The sequence below is a fragment of the Moschus berezovskii genome, chromosome 15, assembly GCF_049115385.1.
Source record: "Moschus berezovskii isolate FMDL1 chromosome 15, NW_MosBer_1.0, whole genome shotgun sequence".
NCBI classification, from domain to species: Eukaryota; Metazoa; Chordata; class Mammalia; order Artiodactyla; family Moschidae; genus Moschus; species Moschus berezovskii.
In genome coordinates this window covers 42090979-42118938 of record NC_142474.1, presented here as the reverse complement: position 1 = coordinate 42118938, position 27960 = coordinate 42090979, and the positions used below count along the sequence as shown (strand labels likewise).

At 51.8% G+C, this 27960-nt stretch overlaps 1 protein-coding gene across 7 annotated transcripts in view; it reads right to left on the bottom strand.

Moving 5' to 3' along the window:
• Positions 1–65: 65 nt before the first annotated feature.
• Positions 66–27960, bottom strand: part of APMAP (adipocyte plasma membrane associated protein) — a 91156-nt gene continuing 63261 nt past the window's right edge. For 3 of the 7 annotated variants that reach the window (XM_088844022.1, XM_088844019.1, XM_088844018.1), the window contains 2 exons: positions 7363–23249; positions 66–7107 (listed from right to left, as the gene is read on the bottom strand). The gene's annotated coding sequence lies outside the window, so the exon portion shown is untranslated. The remainder of the gene's footprint in view (positions 7108–7362; positions 23250–27960) is intronic. The other 4 variants (XM_088844020.1, XM_088844017.1, XM_088844021.1 and 1 more) reach the window with 4 other exon arrangements.

Sequence of the window (27960 nt, the reverse complement as noted above, 5' to 3'; positions counted from 1 at the left end):
GTTTCACGAGTGTTCATTATTTAACAAAAATTATCTTCTAGGTTGTTTTTTTTTTGGCTTAGACCTTTTCTTTCTGATTAATTTCAATCCTTGGGTTTCACTGAAGCTTTCACCGTGTTGTTAAAGTGGCTGCAGAGCAACCAGGAGCAGCAGCGGGGTGTCCTGAGGGCACCGGGGGGTCGCAGTGTCCCCAGGCGCTGAGGTTCCCACGTGAACGTGTCCGTAAATATTTTTATCCTGATACCTCAGCGCATGCAGAGGCCATCGCTCCAGGGCAGTGTTCCACCCACGGCACTTAGGACGGCCCTGCTTCCTGGGTCCCAGCCCCAGAAATCTTATGTGATTGATCAGGGGTGCAGCCTGGTGATTTCAGGGTGCAGTGGAAATTAAGAACCACAGTCTTGGGATAAGGGATCAGGTTTGATCCCCTCACCTGCTGCTCTTCTCGTCGACCTTAAACACTTCCTGGTGGCTCAATGGTAAAGAATCTGCCTGCAATGCAGGAGACACAGGTTCGATCCCTGGGTCGGGAAGATCCCCTGGAGAAGGAAATGGCAACCCACTCTAGTTATTCTTGCCTGGGAAATCCCATGGACAGCAAGCCAGGCAGGCTACAGTCCATAGTGTCGCAAAGAGTCGGACATGACTAAAGCGACTTAGCACACGCCCATTCTGAAAATTATTAGCACTGTCCTCCTCGGTCAAAACTGAGATCCATCAGGCATTTGTATCTATGGATGCTCCAAACACATGCCCTAGGGACTTCACTGTTGGTCCACCAACCAGCATGGACCAACTCAGGGGGCACAAGTTCAATCCCTGGTCAGGGAACTAAGATCCCACATGCCACACAGCATGGCCAAAAAAATAAAAACCAACCACACTCAAAACAGGATATATGGAAGAAGCCCAGAGATTTCTGGAAGAGTTGGAGTAACCTGATGAGAGAGGCTGGATTTGGGACCAAACCAACCCAGGTTTTAGCTGTGATCCTGGGCAGGTGGGCACACTTCTTTGTTCTCATCTCTCCGGGAGGATGATGAGAGAGGATGCTGGTGAATGCAGGCTGGAGGCCAGGTTTGGCTGCCAGGTGCACAGATGGGTGGTCACAGGCCCTGAGGACCCATCCCCAGGCTTGGTGCCATCCTCCCATCCATTCAACTTAGCCTCTCCAGTTCATTCATCGTGAGCCATTGTGTGAAGTGCTCTTCTTTGTATTTGTCCTATAACACCTGTTTTTCACTCAAGCAGTGCCCAAAGTTGCCTATCTTTGGATTTATGTCCCTCTCACCCCCCGCCCTGCCATCACTGGGGGCTCTATTCCCCTCAGGGCTGCTGCCACACCTCCATCCTCTCTCCCCTCAGCCTCCATCTAAAACGCTCAGACACCCCATACCCTCATCTCCTCCAGGCCTTCCCAGGGCCAGCACCATGACCACACACGGTGCCTTGTAGCCTTGAGGGTGTGGGGGTCAGGGCCAAGCCATCAGAGGACAACAGATGACCGGCCGCGTGTGGCCTGAAGCTCACTTAAGGGTGGCCCCCGCGGCCCCCTCGGCCTTGCCGGGGAGGGGACTGTGTCAGTCGCTGCTGCCTGCACACCATCTTCTAAGAGTGTGAGGCCACCTGCCTCCCTAGACCTAAGCTGACCTGCAATCACGGCGACCTCCACAGGCACCGCCCAGGCAGGTCTCACCCCAGCCCTTGAGCCCTTTCCCCACAGAGTCCTGAGAGCGCCAGAGGGTGGGAGTCAGAGCTGAGGGTCAGAGAAGGTGATGCGCCTGGCACCACCTACATGGCAGGTGTAGAGCGAGGATAGGCCCACCCCGGCAGCCCCTGCAGGCCATAAAGTGCCTGGTGGAAGCCACTTCCTTGGTCTCCCTGAGGGCACAGCCTCCCCTTGGCCAGCTCACTGCATTCTTGTCAAAACCCTTTCTGCAATGGAGACCAGCGCCTGTAATCTCCCCAAAGGTACACTCCCCGGAAACAGCAAAGTCAGGCTGCCCCCGAACAGCCAGATCTTAATCCGTCACCCCTCCTATGGCACATGGCCTCAGCCGTGGTTTTCAAAGAGTGAAATCACATCCGGGCCCAGATGTTAGTGGGTCAGGACTCTTAGGGATCTGAAAAGACTTTGGTTTATGTTCTCAGCATGTCTCTGGCAGTGGTGGTGGAGTGAGTGGGGCAGGGCGGGCAGGAGCCTAGGTGACCTCCATGGAAATGTCATCTTCGCATGAGTGAGGCCCTCCCACATCCTTGCAGACACCTGTGATCTGCTGGTCTCCTGCTGCCCCAGGTCCCTCTCTCCCCTGCTTCCCTGGGCATCCTGATTCACCAGGTATCCCCAACTCACCAAGTGTCCGCCCCCAGCCAAGTGTCCCCACCTCACCAGGTGTCCCTTCCAGTCAAGTACCCCCGCCTCACCAGGTGTCCCCCCACTAGGTGCCCCCACCTCACCAGGCTTCCCCGCTTGCCCAGTTATTCCAACTCTCTCCAGGGAACGAGCCTGGGTCCCAAGGAGAGACTTGCGGGAGAAGCCACGCCCCTCAGTCACTGGGCCATTAGCACTTGCCAGAGACACCGCAGTGGGGCCACACAGCTGCCTGGGAACAGGGCCCGCTGACACCAAGAGCCGGGCAGGCCATCCCTCAGCTCTACAATCATCCTGCACCTCTCCAGATACTAGAGGCCACCTCTCATTTGGGGCAGACTCGGGGTTTTAAATCATCCATGGACTGCCTTCTCGTTGACCAACAGCTGCTGTCCCTTCCAGATATGAATGCCCAGTGGCCACTGCACTAAGCTGCCTTTCTGGGGCCCCTGAGACTTTGTAGGAGCCCTCAGGGGCCCTGCAGACTGGCTTCAGCACCAGCCCTGAAGAGAGTTTTGTTTCATCCCCTCAAAGTCCACCTGCCTTTGTTGCCACGGATGTTGACATCTGTTGACCCACTTTGTCAATAAACCATTAAGTGTGGATTCAGACCCTGAGCTAAGGCTGACCTCTCCAAAAGGCAGCTGTCCCATCTCTGACCAACTAGAGACCAGGCTCACATCGGTGCTCTGCGGTCGATGACCTTGGCACCAGAAGTGGCGTGAGGCCTGGGCTGTGATGACTCCCCCTGACCTCTTGAGAGCCCCTCCCTGGTCTTCAGGATCAGCTGAGCTTCCCCCCAGGGTCAGGGGTCTTACCTCCTGGGATTCTCACCCCCTGAAGATTCTGCTCCTGGTTGCAAAGCAAAGGCAGATGCCAAACCCACAGACACCTGGGCCTGCAGACAACTGGCTCCCCACTAGACAAGGGTGCAACTCAAGTAAAGAATCTGTCATCTCGCTGACCCACGGGAAGGGACTGGAGTTCCACGTGGGTGAGGATGCACCGGGCGTCTGAGGAACGACAGGTGGGGTTTGCCTGCCGCAGCTTTAACACAGGCTCCAAGGTGGATGACAAGGGCAAGTACAGCTGCCCCACACAGTAGGATGTGGTGACCCCTGGGAGTGGGGCTCCCTGCAGGTGTCTTGAGTGAGTCACAGGGCAGGGAAGCCCCTCGGGCTCTAAAGATTTGACTGAATTTGCTGGATGGAGAAGACAGCATGGGGATCAGGAACTGTGGTTGGGTTGATGGGAGCAGAATGTGGGGACCTCCAAGGAGAAACCCCAGGTGGACATCCCCAGAGGTGGGGTAGGGGGAGGCCCGGGCTCTCCAGGGGGCAGGTATACTAGTCTGAAATGGTTCTGGCTTCCCGCCCACCCAGCAGCAAGCAGCCTCCAGATTGCTCTGGCCTTGGGCCACGGTTCCTCTTTGCCTCTACACCAGCTCCCAGCCACCAAGTTGACTGTCCCTTCAGCTGACCACAGCCCAGCATCCTCATCACCCAGGGGTGCACTTCCCACCAGCAGCCAGCAAGGGGGGCTGCACTTCCCTGCCAGAGAGAGAGAGGTTCATGCATCTGAATTCCGCCTCCGCCAGGCACTCTACTGACCGGCAGAGACTGATTGAATTCAAGGTGCTCGATGGGGGCCATGGAAACACCAGGGAGGATATTCACTGCCCCATGGCCTCTAGAGGACCTGAGCTTTCACTGGAATCAGGTCATTTGGGGCCAGTTTAATGATAGGTAGATAGACGATAGATAAAATACCTGCAAGTCTTTGGTGGGGGTTCCCACAAAATCCTGGCGTGACACGCGGCTCTCCATTCCCTCAGGCCTTCAGTTGTGACTCCTGAGGGCACCAAAGTCCAGCCCATGACTCAGCTGAACAGCGTACAGTGACTTGGGCTGCTGTCTGTATCTTCACCAGAGAATCTGTATTTGGGCTCCAGCTCCTCACAGGTGGGACAAGTTGGGGAAGACTGAGCACCTTCTCAGTCACTTAGTGCAATATTTTTGTTCCCCGGATGTGGCCCCAGCACATTCTATAAGGTGTGTGTTTTCTGGCCTTGGGAGCAGAGTTTCCTAGTGGATAGAGCTCTTGCCCCAGGAATGAGGTGAGTGAAGGGCTATAAAACCTCCCAGCTCAGCTACATTTTCTCACTCAAGAGGGCCTGTGAAAGAGGAGCTGGAAATGACCAGTGTTCAACAACAGTGTCAGAAACAGATTCAGGCCACTTCAGCCTCCCCAGCCCTCACGTTGGCCCATATGGGAGAAACGTGGAACCCCATGACGGAGTTCCCCAGGCCCAAAGAGAAGCCCAGCTGGTCCCACTCCCAAACCAGCCCTCCATCTGGCATTTTGGGGGCTCTCAGATCCCAGGTCTTCTAAAAATCACACGAGCCTTACATTTGAAGAGGGCGTGGCAAGTAGACTCAGTTTTATACCCACAGCAGTCCTGTGCCAGGACCGTCAGATCCACAGTTTCAGACGGAAATGGAGATCATGGAGGCCGTTGGCCTCAATGTCACCTGCGAGGACGGGACAGACCTGGCCTCGGGCTCAGGTAGGTGGCCTGGGGCCACACGCCTCCACCCCTAGCTCATAGCTGGGATGTCAGATCCTATGACCAGAGCTTGCCCTGGTGGGGTGCCATCCCTTCCCCCTCTCCCAGAAGAGTGAGGAGGGGGTTTGAAAACCAGGTTGGACGCGGGTCAGCAGGTCAGCACAGGACATATCTATTCTGGGTCCTTCCAAGTCACTTCGGCACCGGACCCGAGGTGTAGCATCTCAGGGCTGCCGGACAGGAGTTTGTTGAGCACCTACCACATACAAGGATGGCGAGGGGCCCTCAGGGGACCAAGGCAGAAGGAGGTCAGATCTGGGGATATGCTCGGTCTAGTTTGACCAGGCCCACTGAAGTTTTTGTCCATCTGTATCTGGTGGACATGCATCCTGGAAAGGTCTTAGATGGGAAAAGGCCGAGGACCTGGACACGACCCAGGCCAAGCAGACAGCCGGACAAGCCCCACCTAGAAATGCCGTGACCAGTGACGCGGAGCTCACTGGGGGACCTGGGAATGGGCAGTTTAGCCCTCACTCCGAGTGGAGGCCCCCTCTGAGGGTGAAAGGTGGGGGGCAGCCATGTGCTCGGGGACTGATTCAGGCCTTGGCCCCAGGAGGTCCGTCCCTGCCCCTGCCCTTGCTGATACCCCAGCATCCCGTACACCATCTGGTCGGGGCCCTGGGCTTCCACACCCCCCGGCCCCACCCACACAGGCACCTAGCTGAGACAGGCACACCCTCCAGGGTCCAGGCAGTGTAGCTGTTGCCAAGCTTGGCCTTCGGGCTCCCGCGGGCTCCCAACTCTCTCCTCCTCGGCTGAGCACACAGGGTGTTTGCCCCCACAGCAGCATTGACTGCACCCGCCACCATCAGTCCTGCCCCAGAGGGAACGTTAACTGAGTCTCAATATGGCGGAGAGCAGAAACACACGTCCCCAAGATGCCTGCTGACGTCCATTCAGACCTGGTTCAAAGGAGGAAAAGCTAAATGGTAGTGACTCCTCCTTAGGTGATGAAGAAGACGGGAAGCAAGCGGGGTGGGGGAGGGTGGGGCTGTGGTTCTCAAACTGTTATACTGGTTACTGTGCGTCTAGTTTGCTTCATAGTTAAAAAAAGCTCAGAGGTTGAGCTTGCGCCAGGTACTCTGCTGGGCTTGAGGTACCAGGAGGTTCAGAAGACACAGCCCCTGCACCCAGGGGTTACCGTCTCCATCCTCAGAAGCACGGGCTGGGTTCTTCCCTTTGTAAGCGTGTGATGGACCCTCATCATTTGGGGGCAGGGTGGGCACAGGCCAGCAAGGGCACAGCCTGCTATGGAGACAGCGATCCCGGGGCCGTGGTTGCCTCACGATCACTAATTCAGCCCTGCATCCTGCTCGCTGACATGAGTGTACCTTCCTCTGCATTTTCCATTTCTTCTGAGAACAACATCTCATTTTATGCATGCGTGTATTCCCTCAGCACCATTCATTTGGGAAGCAGTTTCAGTGTTGTATTAATACACAGCTTGTTGAATCTGATTAAATTTGATCCTCTTGAGAAAGCCCTGTGATGCAGTTGCAGGGGGGGATTAGTTTTCAGTTTCACAAACAGAGAAACTGAGGCTCAGAGGCTGAACAGAGCTCCTCTCAGCAGACAAGGCACTTCCTGTTCCTACAAGGGACACAGAACGGCCACTGAACCAAGATGTGGGTTTTCTCTGCATCTGAGAACCCACGCACCCACTTAAAAAGAAACATTCAAGGTGTTCTGTAAGGGAGGCTCTAGTCATTTCCCCCACCCCTCGTCCCTGTGTGCTCTGGCCTGCCAGCATCCTCTGAGAGCCCAGAGCTGCAGCTTGGGGAAAAGGTGCCCTTAAAATTAGAGCCAGAAACCTTGGTGGAGGCATTCGGTTTGTGGTGCCAAGCTGAGAGGTTCCACCTGGAATCTTCGAGAAGAAGAAAGTATGCTCCTGGCGCTGCTGTAGGAAGGAGTGGCGGTCACCGCAGCACCCGTCCTCAAGGCAGCGTGTGGGCACGACTGTCTGAGCAGCAAGGACACCGGGGCAGCCAGATGGGGTGCTCGGCTGTACGTCTGACAGGTTCTGTGCCAAGAGCCCTAGACGCCACAGAGTGGTCACCTGAGGGGATGGCAGGCCGGGCAAGTGGCAGAGTCTGCTCTCTCCCGGCAGATGCTGAAAATGCGAAACGAAACAATTAGCAGCTTTCGCCTCCAGACAGGGACATCACGTCTCCCAGCTCCTATCTCCCCAAGGCGGGCACGTCCTCTCCACTCTGCCCCAGGGCCCTCATAGATCCTGTGGGAGCCGGGTGGGGAGTGAACCCACAGCGCTGCCTCCTTGTGGGCCGCGGATACCTCTCCTTGGACCTGGGGCAGAACCGGGGCCAAGCATAGGGGCTGGGACAGCTAGACCTGCAGGACTTTTTACCTGCAGGCACCCAGGTCCCACCCTGGGCCTGTGAAGCAGCACAGTGGGACCTGGGGCCAGGCATCTGTGTCTGCAGAGAACCGTAGTGATTCTGACGCACAACCAGCTTGGAAATAGCCAGACATCTGGGGAGATGGCCAACTCTGGGACAATCTCCTAGCGGGTCACAAAGAAGGAAGACATGCAAGGAAGGTGCCGAGGACAGGCCTGTTCCGGGCCCCAGGAGCCTCCCTCTTCACTCACACCTGCTCCCGAGGCCCCTCAAGGCTGTGTCCCCTCTTCCTCCCAGCACCCAGAGCACCACCTGCCACCTCCCTGCAGGCGGCAGTGATGACTGCGTCCTCAGCCCAGGGATGTGGGCCATTGAGGCCAGCCAGCACCTGGTCCGGGATTTGGGAAGTGGCTGTACCTTCCCCACACTCCTCACCACCTGCAACTGGATCCAGGGACAGGCCACGAGACCTGAGGTGAAAGACCCAGAGAACGCACCCCTGGGAGGAGCCTCCCAATGGAGGCAGCCACCTGCCAACCCACTCAGTGAATGAGCACCAACATCTGTGCTTTAGAGTCTGGACGTTGGTCTTTCTGCTGCAGCAACCTGCAGCCCCCCACGGAGACAGGACCTGGGTTACCTGCAGAATGTCTCATGGAGGAGGTTGTCACAAGACCCACCCGTGTGAGCAGAGTCAGGCTTTCAAAAGAGAAAAGAGGACTGCACACCTACAACCAGGTTGAGTCCAGGAAGACACACGCCTGGGGTGGGAGAAGCAGCCCGCCAGGGCTCTGGGGCCTCCGTAAGTCTCGCAGGTTCGGAGCCTCCAGAACACGGACAAGGGGGAAAGGCGACAGTCTCGCGCTCTGAAGACCCAACTTCCCAGAATAAACATCTGACCACGCGTGACCCGTGATCATCTACCGTGATGAGGACTAACAGCCCTGCCTCTGCTCAGCTGGGTGAAAAACAGTCCGGAAAAGCTGCAGGGGATACAGATGACCACGTCTCGCTCTAATTGGGAGACCGGGAACAGCAGGGCGGGCAACATTCATGACATTCATGATGAGGACGGGGACCCAGCTGTCAGCACCCCTCTGGAGGGCATCGGGCACTCACTGCCCCACCCCCTGTGTGCCCTTGGCACGTCCGCAGCTGGCATGGGATGTGTCACATATCTGGCCTGGCCCTCAGACCATCATGCGCGCTGGCAGGAGCCAGGAAGCCTCAGCCCCCTTTGAAGGAGACTGTAGGAGCTGCTGGGCTGAGGCTGGGGACAGTCTCCATGGGGCACTGAAGTGTGAAACCCGCCCTGGGTTGTGGGTGCCCATGCATGGAGCACCCCGTCACCCCCACTTTTCCTGCCTCATGCCATGGTGCCTTGGCCCTCGGGGCCACCACAGAGCCAGTGGAGGGGGCAGAAGGGGAAAACCCATGCTCCAGGAAGACCCAGGAACTGCAGCAAACCCTGGGCCCTGCCTCTGCTCCCGAGAGCAGGCACTGGCAGTCCCGGAATCCCACCTCACTTGCTCCGTGACCTGAGGCAAGTTACTCAGCCTCTCCGAGCCGCTCACCTCACCTACAAAGCAGGGATGGCTACCTGCACTTACTTCACAGGCGGCTGGTATTCAGGCCAAGAGCCCACATCTGATGCCATGTAACTGCCATCACGTCCTCACCCGGCACAAGCCATGGACAGTCATCACTGGGCTTAGGTACATCTCTGGTCCTTTGTGAACCTCTGTTTCCTCTTCCACCGCCCCCAGTGGTACTACTGGGAGGGCCCAGAGGACACACCATATGGTAGCCTGTGGTGATTGGTTCCTACCAGAAGCACCCAGGGACCCTCGGGTACCACAGAAGGAGGAGCTGCCAGGAGCTCCAGGAGGCGCCCAAGGCTCGGAGCTGAGCTGCCTGAGCTCCACATGGGTGAGGTGACTGATGTGAAAGTGTGGCGGGCCCTTCACTCACCAGAGCCCTGTGGCCATGGCAACCCTCATCAGGAGCTCTATCCAAGGATGATTAAGGAACATTCACACTAATTAAGAGTCCAAATATCCCCAAGCCACATCCAGGGAGGACTGTGGCTCACACAGGCTCCTATCCAGCCTCTTGGGCTCAGCTCGGGGCTCAGGTGCTGGGTGGAGGCTGACCCTGAGGGTGGGGTTCTAACTCTGATCCCAGCCTCCTGAGCGCTGAGGGCGTGGGGTGCACTCAGAAACCTTCTTGTATTAACATGTCCCCATCTTCCTCCCTCCTCCCACCAGCCTCCTTGCCCCTACCTCAGCCTCTAAACTGCCGCCTCAAGGTCACGCTCGTGCCCCCATCTCTCCATCACGAACTAGAGTCACGTTCTGTTTGAACAAAAACTGTGCCAAGATAGAGTCCCTTTTAGTCATCTGAGGATGCGTGACAAGTGGAAAGAGAAGCCAAGCCCCAGAAACCCCCCTCAAATGACAGCAGTGAGCCTGAGTGTGTGGGCCCCCAGGAGGAGGAGACCAGGGACACAGGGTGACACTGAGCATGGAGGTAGGGGTTCCAGGGGGTCCCTGCATCTGTAGTGGGGTCACCTGGAGCCTAGACTCCACCTGAGAAGCTGAGGCCATGCCCATGGCCCCAGCAGGGCAGCACTTTGTGGAGACAGTGGGTGTGAGGGCAAGAGCCAGGCAGGTTGGCACCCTTGTAAGTAGCAGCGACTGGTCCAGGAATAGGGCTCCCCCAGGAGGGAACAGCCCAGCCATTCCTCCAAACCCAGGCTGCAGTTTCTCCCCACCAGGGTCCGCCCTGCTCAGGGTACAAGTTACGTAAGCCTCCTTCCCACACACTGGGGAAACAGCCGCCAAGCCTGCAGCCCCATTGTTCCGGGGTGGACGCGAATGAGCATGTTCCTGCCCACAGGACCAGAGCCAGGGGCCGAGGACTCAGACAGGCTCCCGACACGTGCCATTACCGCTTCCCTTTGGATGTGCAGGACACAGCACCCTTCACACCCAGCACCCTGCCCCCTGTATGGTAACCACAGTCTTGCACTCTCCACCCAGCAAGGCCTGCGAGGGGGTCTGGGCTCTGCTGTGGACCAGACAGCACTTAGTGCCTGGAGGACTCGACCACAGGCTCACCTTGAAACAGTGGGTGCTCAGGGCAGAGGCCGGAACCCTGTTTGCAGGAAGTCACGGAGGGCTTCCTGAAGGAAAGGGAAAATGGGGGGAAGAATCCTGGGATGTTTTTTAGCCCAGCTCAGGGCAAACCACTGAACCCTGGCTTTGGAGCCACATCGAGCGGGGGAGATTGTAGTCTCAGGAGCCCTGCCTCCACCCAAGTTTCATCTGAGAGATGACCGTCTCCTTGGATACCAGACAAGTAGGCGAGCCTCAGCCTTCCCCACCCAGCAGACCTACTAGAGGCCCCAGCCTGTCCTCCCAGCAGAAAGGCCTTTGGCTCGCTGTTGGATGGCTCTTGGTGTGGGGAGGCTCCCTGGACTAAGAGATAGGGCTGATGGAAACCTTGCCTCTTGCCTTTGTCCAGCTACAGAGCTTGGCTGCAATCTTGGTGGCATGGTTCCCTCCCTACCCACTCCCTTTCTTCATCCTCTGCCACTGGCTGGCCTCCTGGTCAGAAGGAACTGATGATTCACAAGCAACAGGGGGCCCTTCATCATGAAGATCCACTTCCTCCCCTGCCTGGAGCCTCCAGTCATCCCCCTCCACCTGGGGTATCGTTAGGGTCTGGGTAGGCCGAGGACCCTCCAAGACACCCTGGGTCCTCCCTGGGACAGTCCCTGGCCCCAGCCTGTTCCGTCCCAGCCCAGCAACATGGTCCCTGAGTGTCCAGTTTGCACAGCTGCTGGGGTCACCTCTGTGAAAACGGCGGCCTAGACGGTGAATTTCTAAAGGCAGCTGTCAAATGCGTCTGACCCTGGTGCCCCTCATAGGAGGTGATGCTGATTTCTGAGGCTAAGCCACCTCTCTCTCCTGGGGTGTAGCCTTCACGTGGGGGCCGGCCCCCTCCACCTCGGAGCTGGAGACCATGTGGAGAGCGCTGTGTTTGTCCACATTCCTGAACCACACGCTCAAGGTCAACAAACACTGTTGTTTAAAACTGCTGAGGCCTGGGCTGGTTTGTTGTGAAGCCATAGCAACGGAAACAACGGGTGTGTCTCCAAGGACAACTTTGCTTGAGCTCAAAGCCTTTGGGGACACACTGGGTGAGGAAGGCATTACAGGCCAGGGGCAGCAGCTCATCCTTCAGCCTCTGCTGGCCCCCCTTATGTCACATCTCCTGGTCCAAACATCACAGGGGTTTTTCTCAGGTGGCTTTAGAGTCCCTGATGGCCAACAACAGCCAAACAGGCAATGTGCCAAATGGAACAAAAGGCAGAGCACCCCTCTCAGGGCAGGTAATGGGGTACAGAGCGCTCCTTGCAATCCTATGGACTGCAGCCCACCAGCCTCCTCTGTCCATGGAATTTCCCAGGCAGGAATACTGCAGTGGAGTGCCATTTCCCTTCTCCAGGAGATCTTCCTGACCCAGGGATTGAACCCACATCTCCCGTGTGTCCTCCATCGCAGGCAGATTCTTTTCCACTGAGCCACTTGGGAACCTTATATAATTTATGACTATGCTGCATGCTAATGTTATAATAAATATATATGGGAATTTGGGATTTGGAGAAGATATTAAAAGGTTTGTAGAAAGCAAAACTTTCACGTTTTGGTAGCTTTTCTAACCCTGGGCTCTCGGGATGATCAGAGCTGTTGCTGCCCGGCTCTTGGAGTTCATCCTGCCTGAGGTGGGTCAGGCTGCAGGGCGGGGCGCTCAGGCATGGATGTCCGGCCAGGGCAAGGACACTGGACCTGCAGGGCGGGGCGCTCAGGCATGGATGTCCGGCCAGGGCAGGGACACTGGACCTGCAGGGCGGGGCGCTCAGGCATGGATGTCCGGCCAGGGCAGGGACAGGGGACCCTACGCCCCACGTCACACCGGGAAGGGCAGGCAGCACAGGGGCGCCAGCGGGAACAAACACTGGGCTCAGTTTCTGTCCCTGTGAACCAAAGCCTGGGACAACAGCCCCGCCCTGACACGTTCCCGGGAAATGCGCCTGCAGGACACAGCAGCAAGGCAGGGGTCCCGAGGCTGGGCAGGGGGCACAGACCTCCTGGGACTTCTTCCGAACCCTCTCCCGCTGATCCAAGCTCACCCAGGACATGCCCAGGTGGCACCATCTGGATCCCAGATGCACCCGGACGTGGGGACCCCGCCGCCAGGTGGCGCTGGAGCTCCGGGAAAAGATGTGCCAGGGATCTTCTCTAGGCCAGCAGCCACCGGGGCCCCGGGCTCCCTCCTGGACACCCATCCCAGGCCTGGGCGGGAGTTTAGCCTCGGTTGCCTTCATCCCATCTGCCTGGCAATTGTGGTCAGGAGTGGGGTGGGGTGGGCCAGCACCCTGACACCCCCCAACTCCCACACACCCCCACCCTTCTGTGAGCATCCGACCAGGGTTCCGGGCTCCCCCAGGCTAGTTTTAGGGAGCTGTCAGTTAAGCTGTTGGCGGCTTGGAGTCTGTGCTGGTCAGAGTGTCCACACGGCAGACATCAGGGACACTGCACGGCAGCAGGGCTGTGGGTGTTTCCATCTCGCCTTGCCAGTTCACAGCACACTCCTGCCTTACTGCTCAGGTTAAATTAGGAAGGATGGTCCCGGAACTGCCTGTCAAGCCTGCAGGCCCCGTCTCAGGTCCACCCCAGCCCCTGGTGCAAGGTCTGCACCAGGGGCAGGGCCTGGCCTCTGGGTTCTGACCAGCGATGAGACTTCCAGGGGCCACTGGGCCAGCCTTGCCATTGCGTGACCAGCGGCTCAGAGACGTGGAATCCTCACAATCGACCCCCCTTCCCAAGGCCCCTCACAGGCCATCACCTTCCTGGAGGACACAGTGCCTCTGCATTGGCAGTGAACAAAGCCCCCTCTTACTGATCTTTTCCGAGGATGGCCACATGACCTAGAAACGTGTGCTCCTGGTTGAGAATGTGAAGGCTGATTATCTGGGGTGGGGTGGGGTGGGTTGGGGGGCGGGCTGTGAGAACTTCAGTGGATGAATCACTCCTTCACAAAGGTCTCCAGGGAGATGGACATCTCAGAATCCATCTGCGTACAGATGGTCATGACCTGCTCACTGCCCAGAGTGTGGCAACCCCAGGGCTCACAACCTAGAACCCGGGCCTCTGAGACATGAACCTCCTCGTGGAGTGCCTAGACACTACGTGGATGGCTAGGTTTCTGGGGCAGGGCCCCAGGTTTGGGGTTTTCTAAGAAATGAACAAGCTCCCAGAGCACGTCTGCGCTGCAGTATGGGGACCACACTTGAGTCATATGGATCTTGGCTAAGCTGTCACCCAGAGAGTCCTTGTGAAGCAGTCGGAGTTCTGACCACCTTACGATGACAGGATTATCACTCTTGCTGCATTTATTTCCTGCACCTGCTCCCTTTCCTCCAGGTACATCTCACCTCGGACCCCTAGCCCTTGTCTAAGCTACACAAGATGCTTCAAAACTTAGCAGCTTGAGCAACAGTAAAAATTTGAACCTGGGCTCAGCTGGGCAGTTCTTCTCTCCAACTAACACACACTTGGGCCGTAGGGCTTCGGCCAGACCAGCTGACCCAGCCGAGAGCTGATGGCACAGAGCTCTTTCCATGTGACCTTCTACTGGGCAGCCTGGGCTTCCTGACAGCAGGTGGCCTCAGGCCACTGGCCTTGACACATGGCAACTGGCTTTCACAAAGCAGTGTCCCAGGAACTCAGATCCCAACACAATGGCACTTAGCAAGCTCACGGTTGTTAATACCTCACCCTGAACAACCACATGGCCAACCTAGAGATCAACAGGGAGTAAGGCCACCATGGGGGCCACCGAGACAGCAGCCTGCCACGGTCTCAGACTTTTTCACCTATGTTCATTAGTCTCCAGATCAATTCCCTTGGAGAGTATCTCACCAAACAGCTCCTTTAGGGGAGCCTTGTTTTTCGTTGTTCAGTCGCCAAGTCATGTCCGACTCTTTGCAACCCCATGGACTGTGGCACAACAGGCTTCCCTGTCCTTCACCATCTCCTGGAATTTGCCCAAGTTCATGTCCATTGAACTGGCAATGCCAACCAACTGGGGAGTCTTGGATCTTAGAAATTATTATCAGAGAACCAAATTCAGCTCAAACACTTTAAACAGTTCATCAGAAGTTCAGAAACCCTCATTGTTATGCAAGATTTGCTTGCTTAAGTCATTACATCGAAAATGAATTAATTCTTTTTGTCATACTTTTAATGGAGGATGGATTTAATTCTGTGTATAATATGACAAATTTCTGCTAAAGACTGACAGCTGTGGGCATTCATCACCATTCTCATTTCAGAAACCATTCTGCCAACCCAATTTTATCATTTCACCATAAAGGGATGGGTTAGAACTGCTACTGGCCAAGAGACCTTGGCCACAAGCCCGGAGTGTTACCAATGCCAACAGAGTACTTGGCCAGTGAGACACATGGGGCCATTACAGGAGACCAACATCAACACTCCAGTCAGGACACTCTGCACCCTCAGCTGACATACCCAGCTCCCCTGAGGCTTGTATCTGAGGGTGTTTATCAGAAAAAGGTATGGAGAGACCTCTTTGGCATTTTTCCATGGAACTTCCCCCACCCCCCTTTTTTTTTTGCATTAGTAAATGATAAGAAGTGGCAAAAATCAGCCAGCTGGATCAAAAGGATGTGCAGTGGAAATCAGTTCCCACCTGCACACCCGAGTACCCCAGCTCAATATGCCAGGGTTGCTCCCTGGGTGCCCAGTGTGCCCGTGTACTCAGGTTACAGCCGCGGCCACACATGTGGGCATTCACCAGTGTGCTGTGTTACCGCAGCTCACAGGGCACCTTGGAGATGTTTCCTGGCCACGGTCACCCCTCTCACAGCCCCTCTCTTGAAGGTCATCTGAAGGACCACTCAGCTTCGGATGTGGCCACTGACCCTTTAGTTTCCTGGGTCTTTTGGCATCAGTCATCCAATCCACAGAGTTAAGCAAAGTATCCTTTTCCATTTGAATCTGACAGTGTTTTCTGCATCTGTGGTTTCTTACACTTTCTCATCTTGAATTGTCCTTTGAGGCTGAGTTTACCGAGCATCTGTACATGTGCGTGTGTGTGTGGCAGACACAGAGTTTGTGAGTGACACACACGTGTATCTTCAACTTAAGATTATTTTTTACTTCTCATTTTCTGTTTTCAGATTCATCAGTTCCTGCTTTTATTGTTCTTAATTTCCTGTCTTGCTTGGTGTTTTTTCCCCTCTTTGCCTAAAATGAACGCTCGCTCTGTTTATTTTTCTTCAGACTTGTCAACAATTCACCAGGAAAGCCATCTGGTTCTGGGGTTTTGTGTGTGTGTGTGTGAAGCATTTTTATTACCAGTTCAATCTCCAGTTATAAACTGATTGACTTTATCTCTTCTTGCAGCTGTCTGTGTCTTTCTAGGAATGTGTCCATTTCCTATAAATCACCTAATGTGTTGTCACACAGTTATTCGCAGTGTCCCCTTACAATCCTTTTTATTCTCTGCGGCACATAACAATGTCCCTTTTCATTCCTAATCTAGTATATGACTCCCTCTTCCTTTCTTGATCAGTCCAGCTACACAGGTTTGTCGATTTTGTTCTTCTTTACAAAGAACCGATTTGAGGGTTTGTGCGTCATTTTCTCTACTGTTTTCCCATCCTCTATTTCATGGGTTTCCGTCTGCTTTATTTATTTCCTACTGCGGCTCTGCTTATTCCAGTTTCTTAAGATGAATGGTGAGGTTATTGACTTCAGATATTTCTTCTTTTTTAAAGTAAGCATTTACGGGTATAATTTTCCTTCTGACACTACTTTCAGTGTATCCATAAATTCTGGTATGTTGTGTTTTCATTTTCATTCTTCTCAAAATATTTGCCAGTTCCTTGTGGTTCTTTTTGAGCTATTGATTATTTAGAAGTATACTGTTTGTTTTCCACATTTTTGTCAAATTCTCAAATTTCCTTCTCGTATTGATTCCTAATTTCATTCTATTGTGATCAGAGAACATACTTTGTATGATTTTAGTCCTTTTAAATGCACAAAGACTTGTTTTGTAGCCTGATAAATTGTCTACTCTGGGGAATGTGCTTGGAAAGATGTGTCTTCTACGATTGTTGGGTGGGGTGTTGTACAGACAATTGTGAGGAGTCATTGTTTCATGATGTTGGAAGTCTATTTGCTAATGTCTGTACAGCTATTCTATACATTATTGATAATGAGCTATTTAAGTCTCCAGCTATTATTTTGAATTGCCTATTTCTTCTTTAAATCTGCCTGTTTGGCTTCATATATCTGGGACTCTGTTATCATAGCTATGTCATTTTGATGGATTTTCTATTTCATCATTATAAAATGTACTTAATTTTCTCTAGCAACAATTGTTGCCTTAAACTCTTTTTTGTCTGCTCTTAGTACAGTTACTCCAGCTTTCTTTGGGTGGCTGTTTCCTGGGAATCTCTTTTCTCATCCTTTCCCATTCAATCGATTTGTGTCTTGAAATCTCCAGTGTGTCTTTTCTTAGTTATCATATCACTGGATCATGGTTTTTGTCCTGTTCTTCCGATCTCAGCCTTTTAATTGGAACATTTGTCCCATTTACAAATCTGCCTCCAACTGGAGATACGGGAAGAGGGGCCTTACTTTACCTTCTACCCATGAAGCATAAACGATTGCTTGTTCTACTCCTTCGCCAAGGCATCTTCAAGAAAACTGCCACCCACCTAGTTGGTCACCTTGCCCATCACATTACCCCTCTGGCTCAGCTCCCTCCTTTGTAAAATAAGAAATTGGGGTGGATGTTTGCTATTCTTTTGTCAAGCCCACTTGCATGCCTACCCAGGCAGGGACCTGTCCAGCCCTCTCCTCCCACTTCCATCACTGAGAGTAGAGTTCAGAGACCAAAAGGAACATTTGTATATGTTCAACAAGATGCTGGTGGCTGTGATAAGACCTCATCTTTCTTTAGGCCCAGGAGAGCTGGAGGTGTCACCTGAGGACTCCGGTTGTGCTACCATCCCCCGCACCATTTGTGCCCAGAGATGATTCTCGAGCCTGAGGCTGGACCCGCCCCACCAACACCTCTTCCTTGTGAGTCACAAGCACCTGTCAGTTCTACCTGCCAAACACGCGTGCTGCCACCTCTCTGCTGCTGCTGCCGCCCCGGCCTGAGCCCTCCCGCCTCCCTGGGGCCTGATCCGTCATCCTCCCCACACACGATCAGTCGGTCACTGCCTGCCACGGCCTCCACCATCGCTAGCCTGCCACCCAGACACTCCCGTGGCTCCTCACTGAGGACTTAGAGACTCCACCCTCCCCCTCTGGTCTGGGAGGATTCCGCATGCCAAGGAGCAACTAAGCCCATGCACCACAACTACTGAAGCCCGTGCTCCAGAGGGCACAAGTCACGACTCCTAAGAGCTCGAGCCTGGAGCCTGTGCTCTGCAACAAGAGAAGCGACTGCAATGAGAAGCTTCAGAACAGAAGAGCAGCCCCCACTCGCCATAACTAGAGAATGCCCTCGCACAGCAACAAAGACCCAAAAAATCAGTTCAGTTCAGTTGCTCATTCACGTCGGACCCTTTTTGATTCCATGGACTGCAGCACGCCAGGCCTCCCTGTCATCACCAACTCCCGGAGCTTGCTCAAACTCATGTCTATCAAGACAGTAATAACAAAAACAAAATAAAAGATAAAGCATACATGAGCAGGATTTCCCAGGTGGTCTGGGGGCAACGACTCTGCTCTGTTGATGCAGGGGGCTCCAGTTCAATCCCTGATCTGCAAACTAAGATCCCGCATGGCTAAAATATAAAAGTAAATAAAATAACAGTGAGAATAACTAAACAATTTTTAAAAAGAATATTATACTTAAGAATAAACACACTAAGTATTAAAAAAACATACATGAGAAAAATACTACTACACAGGCAATTTTTACTCCAGGAGTTAGAAATTTTACCTCTTCCTCTTTTCTCCTTAAATATAGTTTCATTACCTTCACCTCACAGAATTTTATCCTAATATTATAGAATTTTATGCCTGAACATGCTTTATTATCATTCTCATAAAATCCTTCAACAGAAACACATGTATAAATGGAAATTATTTGGGTTTCTTATGATCAAAAAGGTCTAGGTGTTTTAAATGTATTCCTTGAATTTTATTATGATTATTACTGATATTATTGAGCAAGTCAAGACAGTAGAGATTTTGATAAGTGATTACATGTAGAAAGTGAGGCTGTGCTGGGAAAGCGTCTCTAAACAAGATGGTGGTTCTGTAGCTGCTGCTCTGTTTCCTGAGGCAGTGCCCGCTGTCTACCCCCTGTAATGAGGCCAGGAGTGGCAGCAGGATGGGTACAGAAGCCGCTGGAGCATCTTCTCCTGTGTCTCATGTCAACGCAAATCCACTTTGCTGGGAGTCCTGTCGTCTTTTCAGCTGGGGCCTCACCATAGGCGCATATTGTTTCATTCTGGCATTAGCAGGGCAGGCTTGGCATTCCCTTTATCCTCACCTTTTGTTTTCAGGGTTTTATGTTACAGCTGTAAGCACCAAGGAACTGTACTCACACCTCCTTCCACCGCCAGCATCGCCCAGCTTGGAACCCCTTCTGAGTTACAGCAGTTAAGTCTCCTTTTGACTTTGTTGGAAGCCGAGAATTAGAAAGCACTTGCCTTAGAGAGGGATTTGTTAGCCTGACAGTAAAATCATTCTTACACCTTTTCTGGAAAGACTGCCCCAAAGCCCCATTATAAGATTCCCAGGGGACCATCAGGTCTGCCCGCTTGGTCCAAGCCACCAAGAGAGAGTTAGACTTTGTTTTATCGTAGGCTTAAATCTCTCAGCCAACCCATATATGGGTATGCCACCCACAGGTGCTTAGAAAGCCAGACACTGTGGTTTCAAACAGCTCAAGGAACTGCCAGTAGGACTTCTTCCAGTGATGGCGTAAGACATTTCTCAACTCAGACGAGCGTGTGAATGTGTGTTTCAAGAAACAGTATGAAAATCATTGAGAAATAAATTGTGAAATGTATCTTACAAAAAAGATTACTAACAGCCGTCAAGATTGAAATTATAATATCTGATAAGGGATTAATATCTGAAATATAGAGAGAACTAAAACTCAACAACAACAACAACAACAAAAAAAAAAAGCCCTGATTCAAAAATGGGAAAATGGGCAAAGGACTTGAATAGACATTTCTCCAAAGAAGCCATATTAATGTCCAATAAGCACTGATGTCCAACATCACTGATCATTCAGTTCAGTTCAGTTCAGTCGCTCAGTCGTGTCCGACTCTCCGCGACCCCATGAATCACAGCACGCCAGGCCTCCCTGTCCATCACCAACTCCCAGAGTTCACCCAAACTCATGTCCACAGAGTCGGTGATGCCATCCAGCCATCTCATTCTCTGTCATCCCCTTCTCCTCCCGTCCCCAACCTTTCCCAGCATCAGAGTCTTTTCCAGTGAGTCAACTTGTCGCATGAGGTGGCCAAAGTATTGCAGTTTCAGCTTCAGCATCAGTCCTTCCAATGAACACCCAGGAGTGATCTCCTTTAGAATGGACTGGTTGGATCTCCTTGCAGTACAAGGGACTCTCAAGAGTCTTCTGCAACACCACAGTTCAAAAGAATCAATTCTTCGGCGATCAGCTTTCTTCACAGTCCAACTCTCACATCCATACATGACCACTGGAAAAACCATAGCCTTGACTAGACGGACCTTGGTTGGAAAAGTAATATCTCTGCTTTTTAATATACTATGAAGGTTGGTCATAACTTTCCTTCCAAGGAGCAAGCGTCTTTGAATTTCATGGCTGCAATCAGCATCTGCAGCGATTTTGGAGCCCCAAAAAATAAAGTCTGACACTGTTTCCACTGTTTTTCCATCTATTTCCCATGAAGTGATGGGACCAGATGCCATGATCTTTGTTTTCTGAATGCTGAGCTTCAAGCCAACCTTTTCACTCTCCTCTTTCACTTTCATCAAGAGGCTTTGGAGTTCCTCTTCACTTTCTGCCATAAGGGTAGTGTCATCTGCATATCTGAGGTTATTGATATTTCTCCCAGCAATCTTGATTCCAGCTTGTGCTTCTTCCAACCCAGCATTCCTCATGATGTACTCTGCATATAAGTTAAATAAGCAAGGTGACAATATACAGCCTTGACGCACTCCTTTTCCTATTTGGAACCAGTCTGTTGCTCCATGTACAGTTCTGACTGTTGCTTCCTGACCTGCATACAGGTTTCTCAAGAGGCAGGTCAGGTGGTCTGGTATTCCCATCTCTTTCAGAATGTTCCACAGTTTATTGTGATCCACACAGTCAGAGGCTTTGGCATAGTCACTGAAGCAGAAATAGATGTTTTTCTGGAACTCTCTTGCTTTCTCCATGATCCAGTGGATGTTGGCAGTTTGATCTCTGGTGCCTCTGCCTTTTCTAAAACCTGCTTGAACATCTGGGAGTTCACGGTTCACATATTGCTGAAGCCTGGCTTGGAGAATTTTGAGCATGACTTTACTAGCGTGTGAGATGAGTGCAATTGTGCGGTAGTTTGAGTATCTTTGGCATTGCCTTTCTTTGGGATTGGAATGAAGACTGACCTCTTCCAGTCCTGTGGCCACTGCTAAGTTTTCCAAATTTGCTGGCATATTGAGTGCAGCACTTTCACAGCATCATCTTTCAAGATTTGAAATAGCTCAACTGGAATTCCATCACCTCCACTAGCTTTGTTCGTAGTGATGCTTTCTAAGGCCCACTTGACTTCACATTCCAAGATGTCTGGCTCTAGGTCAGTGATCACGTTATCGTGACTGTCTTGGTCGTGAAGATCTTTTTTGTACAGTTCTTCTGTGTATTCTTGCCACCTCTTCTTAATATCTTCTGCTTCTGTTAGGTCCATACCATTTCTGTCCTTTATCGAGCCCATCTTTGCATGAAATGTTCCCTTGGAATCTCTAATTGTCTTGAAGAGATCTCTTGTTTTTCCTATTCTGTTGTTTTCCTCTATTTCTTTGCATTGATCGCTGAGAAAGGCTTTCTTATCTCTCCTTGCTATTCTTTGGAACTCTGCATTCAGATGCTTGTATCTTTCCTTTTCTCCTTTGCTTTTCACTTCTGATCATTAGGGAAAATGCAAATCAAAACTGCGATTAGGATGGCTAGTATTTTGGGGGGGGGGCGTGTGGAAACAGAAAAAAGCAAGTATTGACAGGAATGTGAAGAAACTGAAATCTGTGTGCACATTGGTTGGACTGTGAAATATACAATTGTTGTAGGAAACAGTATAGAGGTTCCTCAAAAAATTAAAAACAGAACCATCATACAATTTAGCAATTCTGCTTCTGGGTCTATACCCAAAAGAATTGAAATCTCTTAGAACCTCTAGAGATATTAGTACATCCAAGTTCATAACAGCATGAGTCATAAGAGTAAAACCGTGGAGGCAACCTAAGAGCCCATCGATGGGTAAATAGAGAAGCAAAATGTGGTCCATACATACAGTGACTTATGCAGCCTTATATAAAAGGAGATTCTGCCATTTGCTCTAATGTGGGTGAATCTTGAGGACATTACACTAATGAAATAAGTCAGCCACAAAAAGACAGGTAGTATGACTTCACTAAGTGCTCATAGTCGAAACCACTTTCACTTTCTATTTTTAGACCGTGAAATGGTGGTTGCCAAGGCCTGGAGATCAGGGGCTGGGGAGACACTTTAATGGGTGCAAAGTTTCAGGTTTACAAGATGAAAAAAATTCTGGAAACAGATGCTGCTGATGGTGGCACAATGTGGGTGCACTGTGCCCTGAACTGTGCACTGAACAAGCGTTAAGATGGCAAACTTTATGTTACATTTATTCTACCATGATACAAAAATAATGCACACTTTTAGGTATAATTTATAATATTTTGAAAGTATATTTAAAAACAATGCGAAAACTGATACAATTAATTCATATCTATGATTGACTGTGAAAATAAGTCTAAAGGCTGTGTCTCATAACTGGATTTGTCATATATTATGTTATAATGTCAGATGTAGGAAAAATTGCTATTTATGAAATAAAATGTATGATAAAAGCCTTGATTATAATTTAGCATAATCTATTAAAATCATAAATAGCCTTATCTACCTTATGCGACATAGTAACTAAAGTTTCTTTTTATATTTAAGAAAAAGAGAAGGTGAAAGTGCTAAAAATCTAAGGGTCTGTTGGTTGCTTACAATTTTATTTTTTTAATGAAAATAGTAATTTATAAATTTAGTAAATATTTATTTTGATAAAGATGAGGATTGACTATAATTCAAATAAATATTTCACTCTATGATTTGAAAAAAAATGGATTTAGCTTCTTTTAGAATAATGTACACAAAATCTTAATCAGCAAATTTCAGCCTGTTTATATTGAAAACAATGGTTATTCCTCCCTAAACTCAAAATACATTTAAAACCATAATCTTATTAAGCTATAAGCATCCCTGTTCCATGCTCAAAGATACTTGTCTTTCAGCCAAATGACACATCCAGATGACAAGCACTGCCAAAGTCAGGGAGAAAGCTGATATTTTTAAATTCGTGAAAGAAATTGATTTCGGTGTTTCTTACCTATAATCTCTCTGCCTCACTCCCATGTGACTGTCCCCCGAAGCAATGCTGACTTTGGCTGTACATGCACAGCCCCGCTGCTCCACTGCCTGCATCTCTGGGTGCAGACCATTCCAGCACTTCTCCCAACAGAGCAAGTTTCATGTGAGAAGGCTCCCCACACTCCCTTGTCATCTTCCAGCATCCCTGATTTCCAGAACAGGAAAGATGAGGTATCAGTGGGCACCATGAGTGGGGAATGGGACAGGGGCGCTGCGTGTCCCCCGGTCGACTTAAGAGGCCAGCATGTGGATGCTAAGGATCTGGGAATCTCTCCCGTGTCTGTGTGCCCCAGGGTGCAAGTGCCCAGGTGAGAATTCACATCTGCTGCTTATTCCCAAATTAACGTTGAGTCCGCATTGCCCTCTGGTTCATGACTTCCTCGGTATCTTATTCAAGACCCAGCCAGCATCCAGGGACTGTGTGCAGAGTCACTGAGTATTAAAAACAAGCCCCACTTGCTAAAAGGCCAGAAAGCCCTGCCCACCCCCGGGGACATCTGGGCCTAGGACCAGGGCACCCCAGCTCTAGCTAAGAGAAAGACACACACACACTGCCTGGCAGGGCAAGCTCTGAGCCCACAAACAGCCTGGGTCTCCAGGCCTCAAATCTCCATCTCCGGGGAGGCCAGGTGAGCACCCTTCCCTCCCCTGAAGGCCACTCAGAGCCCCAGAAATCCTCTCTCTTGCCGCTAAGCAGCTCATAGCCTGTCAAACTGGAGTCGTCTCATTAATCATTCACAAACTTTCATCTCCACTGGTATTTGCTATTCTTTAATTGAATAATTAGGTATAATTAATAACCTCACATATTAGCATCATCACAACATTATGGGTGTCAGGAGGATAGAAGTTAATTAGAGGTTAATGGTGTTGGCTCCAAATCAGATGCTTAAGCTGTGCGTTAGGCTCCTGCCAGCTGGGGAAACATGAACTGTGCCCCTTTAATTAATTTTTCAGTGTTTCTAGGGTCTAGAAAAGCCGATTTTAAAAAACCTACTGATGTCTTTGGACTTAGTGGTTTAAGAGAAGTTCCCAGAAAACCACACCAACGTTGTATATCAATACTTTCACCAAAAACCTGCCTTTTAGGGGACTACATATAAGCCACCTTGGGGGACACAAAAATCAGTCAGATGCAGACCCCAGTGAAATGCCTGCAGCCAGGAAGGTAAAATCGGCTGGCACTCGGGTCCCCGCAGGGGGAAGTAGAGACAGCTGATGACTGGCTGAGGGGTGCTGAGCTGCTCTGGGTTTGCTGTGTGTGAGCTCAGGGAACAGTGGTTCTTTCATAAAGGTGACTCTTTAACAAACCACTAATTTCCTGTAATGAAACTTTCAGGTCAGGAAAAGAAACTCTGTGTCAAGGCATTGATCATAATTTCAGATTTAGAAAATCTGGCTTTTCAAGGGATATATGACAGACATAGGCTGTGGGAATTGTACGGAAGATGAGGTTGTCTCTGTTTGAACATGTTAGAACTCTTGCTTGTAAGTGAAGGGACCCCATTTCAATTTGGCTGTATCACCTGGACTCCCCAGGGTGTTGCTAGTGGTAAAGAACCCGCCTGCCAATGCAGGAGATGGAAGAGATGCAGGTTCCACCCCTGGGTCTGGAAGATCCCCTGGAGAAGGGCATGGCAACCCACTCCAGGATTCTTGCCTGGAGAATTCCATGGACAGAGAGGAGCCTGGTGGGCTATAGTCCATAGGGTCGCAAAGAGTCAGACACGACTGAGTGACTTAGCACGCATGCAGTGGCCCACAGCACTGAAAACTCCAGAATTGGATATCAGGCATGGCTGCCTCTAGGAACTCAGGAAGTATCCTCAGGAAGCTCTTTTTGTCTTTTCATTTTTTGGATGGGTGAGGCTTATAAAGAGTCTTCCCTGGTGGCTCAGATGGTAAAGAATCTACCCGCAATGCAGGAGACCTGGGTTCAGTCCTTAGGTCAGGAAGATACCCCAGAGAAGGGAATGGCAACCCACTCTAGTATTCTTGCCTGGAGATTTCCGTGTCCCTCTGTGTTGGCATTTTCTCAGCCAGGCTCTCCCCTCCTATGGCAAAATGCCCAGGTTTAACTCTCTGCCCCCTCAGGTACTCCAGAAACAGTGATGGTGAGAGTGAAACGGAAACAGCTGGCACTTATCATTCCCTGTGCTGTGAAACGCAGCACCCAGGGGGTTTATGTGGACCGACTCCTTTCATCTTTGACTCTTGGAAGGAAAGTGGTCGTGTAATGGGATGATAAGAATCTGAGTTTAGAGCCAGACACTTGGGTTAAATTCCAGGTCTTCCTCTCACATCTGGTTGAACTTGAACCATGACTTCACATCCAAGCCTCAGTTTCATCACCTACACAGTAAACGCCTCATTCAGAGGAGGCCACTTCAGCCAGGCTTGTGACGCAGGCTGGCTTGTGTGTACTCAACAAACATTGGCTATTTGCTTTACCAATTATTTGTAGCAATGATGACAGGGGTCATGTGTACATAGCAGTAGTCAGCTCGGACTTTTCAAAATAGGCCCCGTGTCAAATCCTCCACTTTCCCAGAAATTGTAACCAATATTTTGAAGTCCAAACAGCATCCTTCGGACAGACCTTTCAACTGGGGAAACCACACAAACTCCTTTATAAGACGTGTTCCAGGCCGGGGTCAGGACCACAACAGAAGAGTCACATTCCTTGGGGCCACCACCACCGTAGCTGACCATCTGCTGTACAGCAGGTACCAGACAAGCCACGTGGCAAGAGCAGCAGCCTCTCTGAGCAGGTGAGGAAGAAGCCTGGCCCGAGGTCCCCGCAGGCAAGGATGCTGAGCTGACACTGAGCCCGCAGCCTGATGCTGTTTGGCACCTCCTGAAGTCTCCAGCAACCGCACTTGTCCCCCAGCAGCGGCCTCCCTGTGCCACCCCAGCCTCATCTCGTGAGTGATGAGCAAGCTTGATGCTGCCTATTTTCTCTGCTGGTTTTCCTGGGAGAGTGCTTGCTTGCCACAAAATGGCCATCTAATGGCCACATCTAAAGGCGAGAAGCACCATTAGAGCCAGATGTGGGCGGGTCACGGGGCTTCCTGCAGATTCCACCTGGCTCTGCGAGGTAATCACCTCGTGATGTGCAGGCTGGGATCTACAAAAACTGAAATGTTGCTGTCTCAGGAAAAGAGATGCTGATAAAATGTGTCTGGCTGCACGTGGAAGCAAGCACCTGTGTCCACATTAGCGCCCTGAAATATATACCTGCCAGGACTGTGAGCTGGGCTCTGTCTTGACCACCCTCCCCAGATATTCCCTGTCTGGGCCGGCAGCCGGCTGCTCCAAAAGGCTGCAGAGCCATAGTCAGACAGTCCTTAGGCCCCGTCTCGAAAGATAATTGGACATTTGCTTAATGGCCTCAATTTCTATTTCTGGCTCATGGATGCTTTTTCTGGCTTTTCCTTGGCTAAGAGACAACAAGAGCTCCCCTAAGAGACAGCGGCCCAGGCTCCTGATGGCCACACAGACGCCAGCCACCTGGAACGCTGCTGCAAAGGGATCCCAGGCCACCTGGGCAGCAAGAAAATAGAGTGAAAAATTAGCAGCCTCCAGGCTTGTGCCTGGCAAGGTCGGGGGAGATCCCCTCCACCAGCCCGGGGACAGAGGGCGACATCACCCAGCTCTAGCCTGGCATCGAAGGTCCTGCTCAGCCCCAGACTTCTCCCAGTTTAGCCTCTGCCGGTCAGTTCAGCAGTCACACTGGACCCACTGAGGACCACCACTCAGGGGTTCCTGCAGCCTCCCTGATTCACAGGGAGCACTCCACCCTTTCTCCCCTCAGCACCCGAGTCCCTGGAAAAATGTCATGCCCTTGGCTGATTAAATAAGGACCCTGACCCAAGCCTTGCATGAGCACGGGTGCAGGGGTGAGCCTTCTGTGTGCAGAGGGTGCTCCCCCACTGGGACACAGCCTCAGCCGTGCTTCCCCGAGATGAAGGGAACACAGGGCCTTGCCCACCCCCACCCCCGCCCCATGGCTCCATGTGTAGGCTCACAGCATCCATGTCAACCCCACCTGTGGGCCACGCCGGGAGATGCTGATTCACAGGAGTTCCTTCCGTCCTGAGGGGTGACTGTTTCCTAATGAGTCCTTCTAAGGCCGTGTGTCAGCAGCCTCGTGCCCCCAGACTGTGCGCTTCTGGTGAGGCAGACCTCGATAGGCCCCCTAGGCTGCCCCAGGGCCTCTGATCCTCCTTAGCCAGAGCTTGGGGCAGCACTGGCACCCACACCCGCCCCCTCCTCAGCTGCCGGGCGAGGTGGCTCGGGGTTGGAGATGCGGGGTGGTTAGGGTAAGGGGTATTGATGCCCAGGCGCACAAGGCTCCCTGAAGACACAGAACGGTGACTGGACCCACGGGCAGTGGGAAATGGGATACACACCCCTCCCCGCAGTTTCTAAGGCCTCTCTGAAGGTGTCCACCCACCCAGTGGTCCATTTGCTTGCTCCTCCGCTTCCCTCCTCACCCCCACTGCCTTACTCCCCCGGGATCACACTCCCCAGCCCCCAACTCCACCGCTTCCTAATCCCTCCCTATAAAAGGGGAACACGGGCTCTGTGTGTCTCAGGCTCTGCTTTCTGTGGAGCCAAGGCCAGGACAGGCCCCACCGAGAAGTGACCCCACACTGGGAGTCACTTCCTTCCAGGAGTAGGGTTATGACTGCGTCCCCACTACCCTGTCGCCTGCTTCCTCCATGCTGGACACAAAGTCCAGGCCGCTACAAAGGCAAATGGCCCTGGTGAGGATAACCCACAGACAGCCTCCCACCCCAGTTCTCCAGAGCCTCTGGTTCCCCCCTCCCAGAAATTCTGGCCCATATCAATTC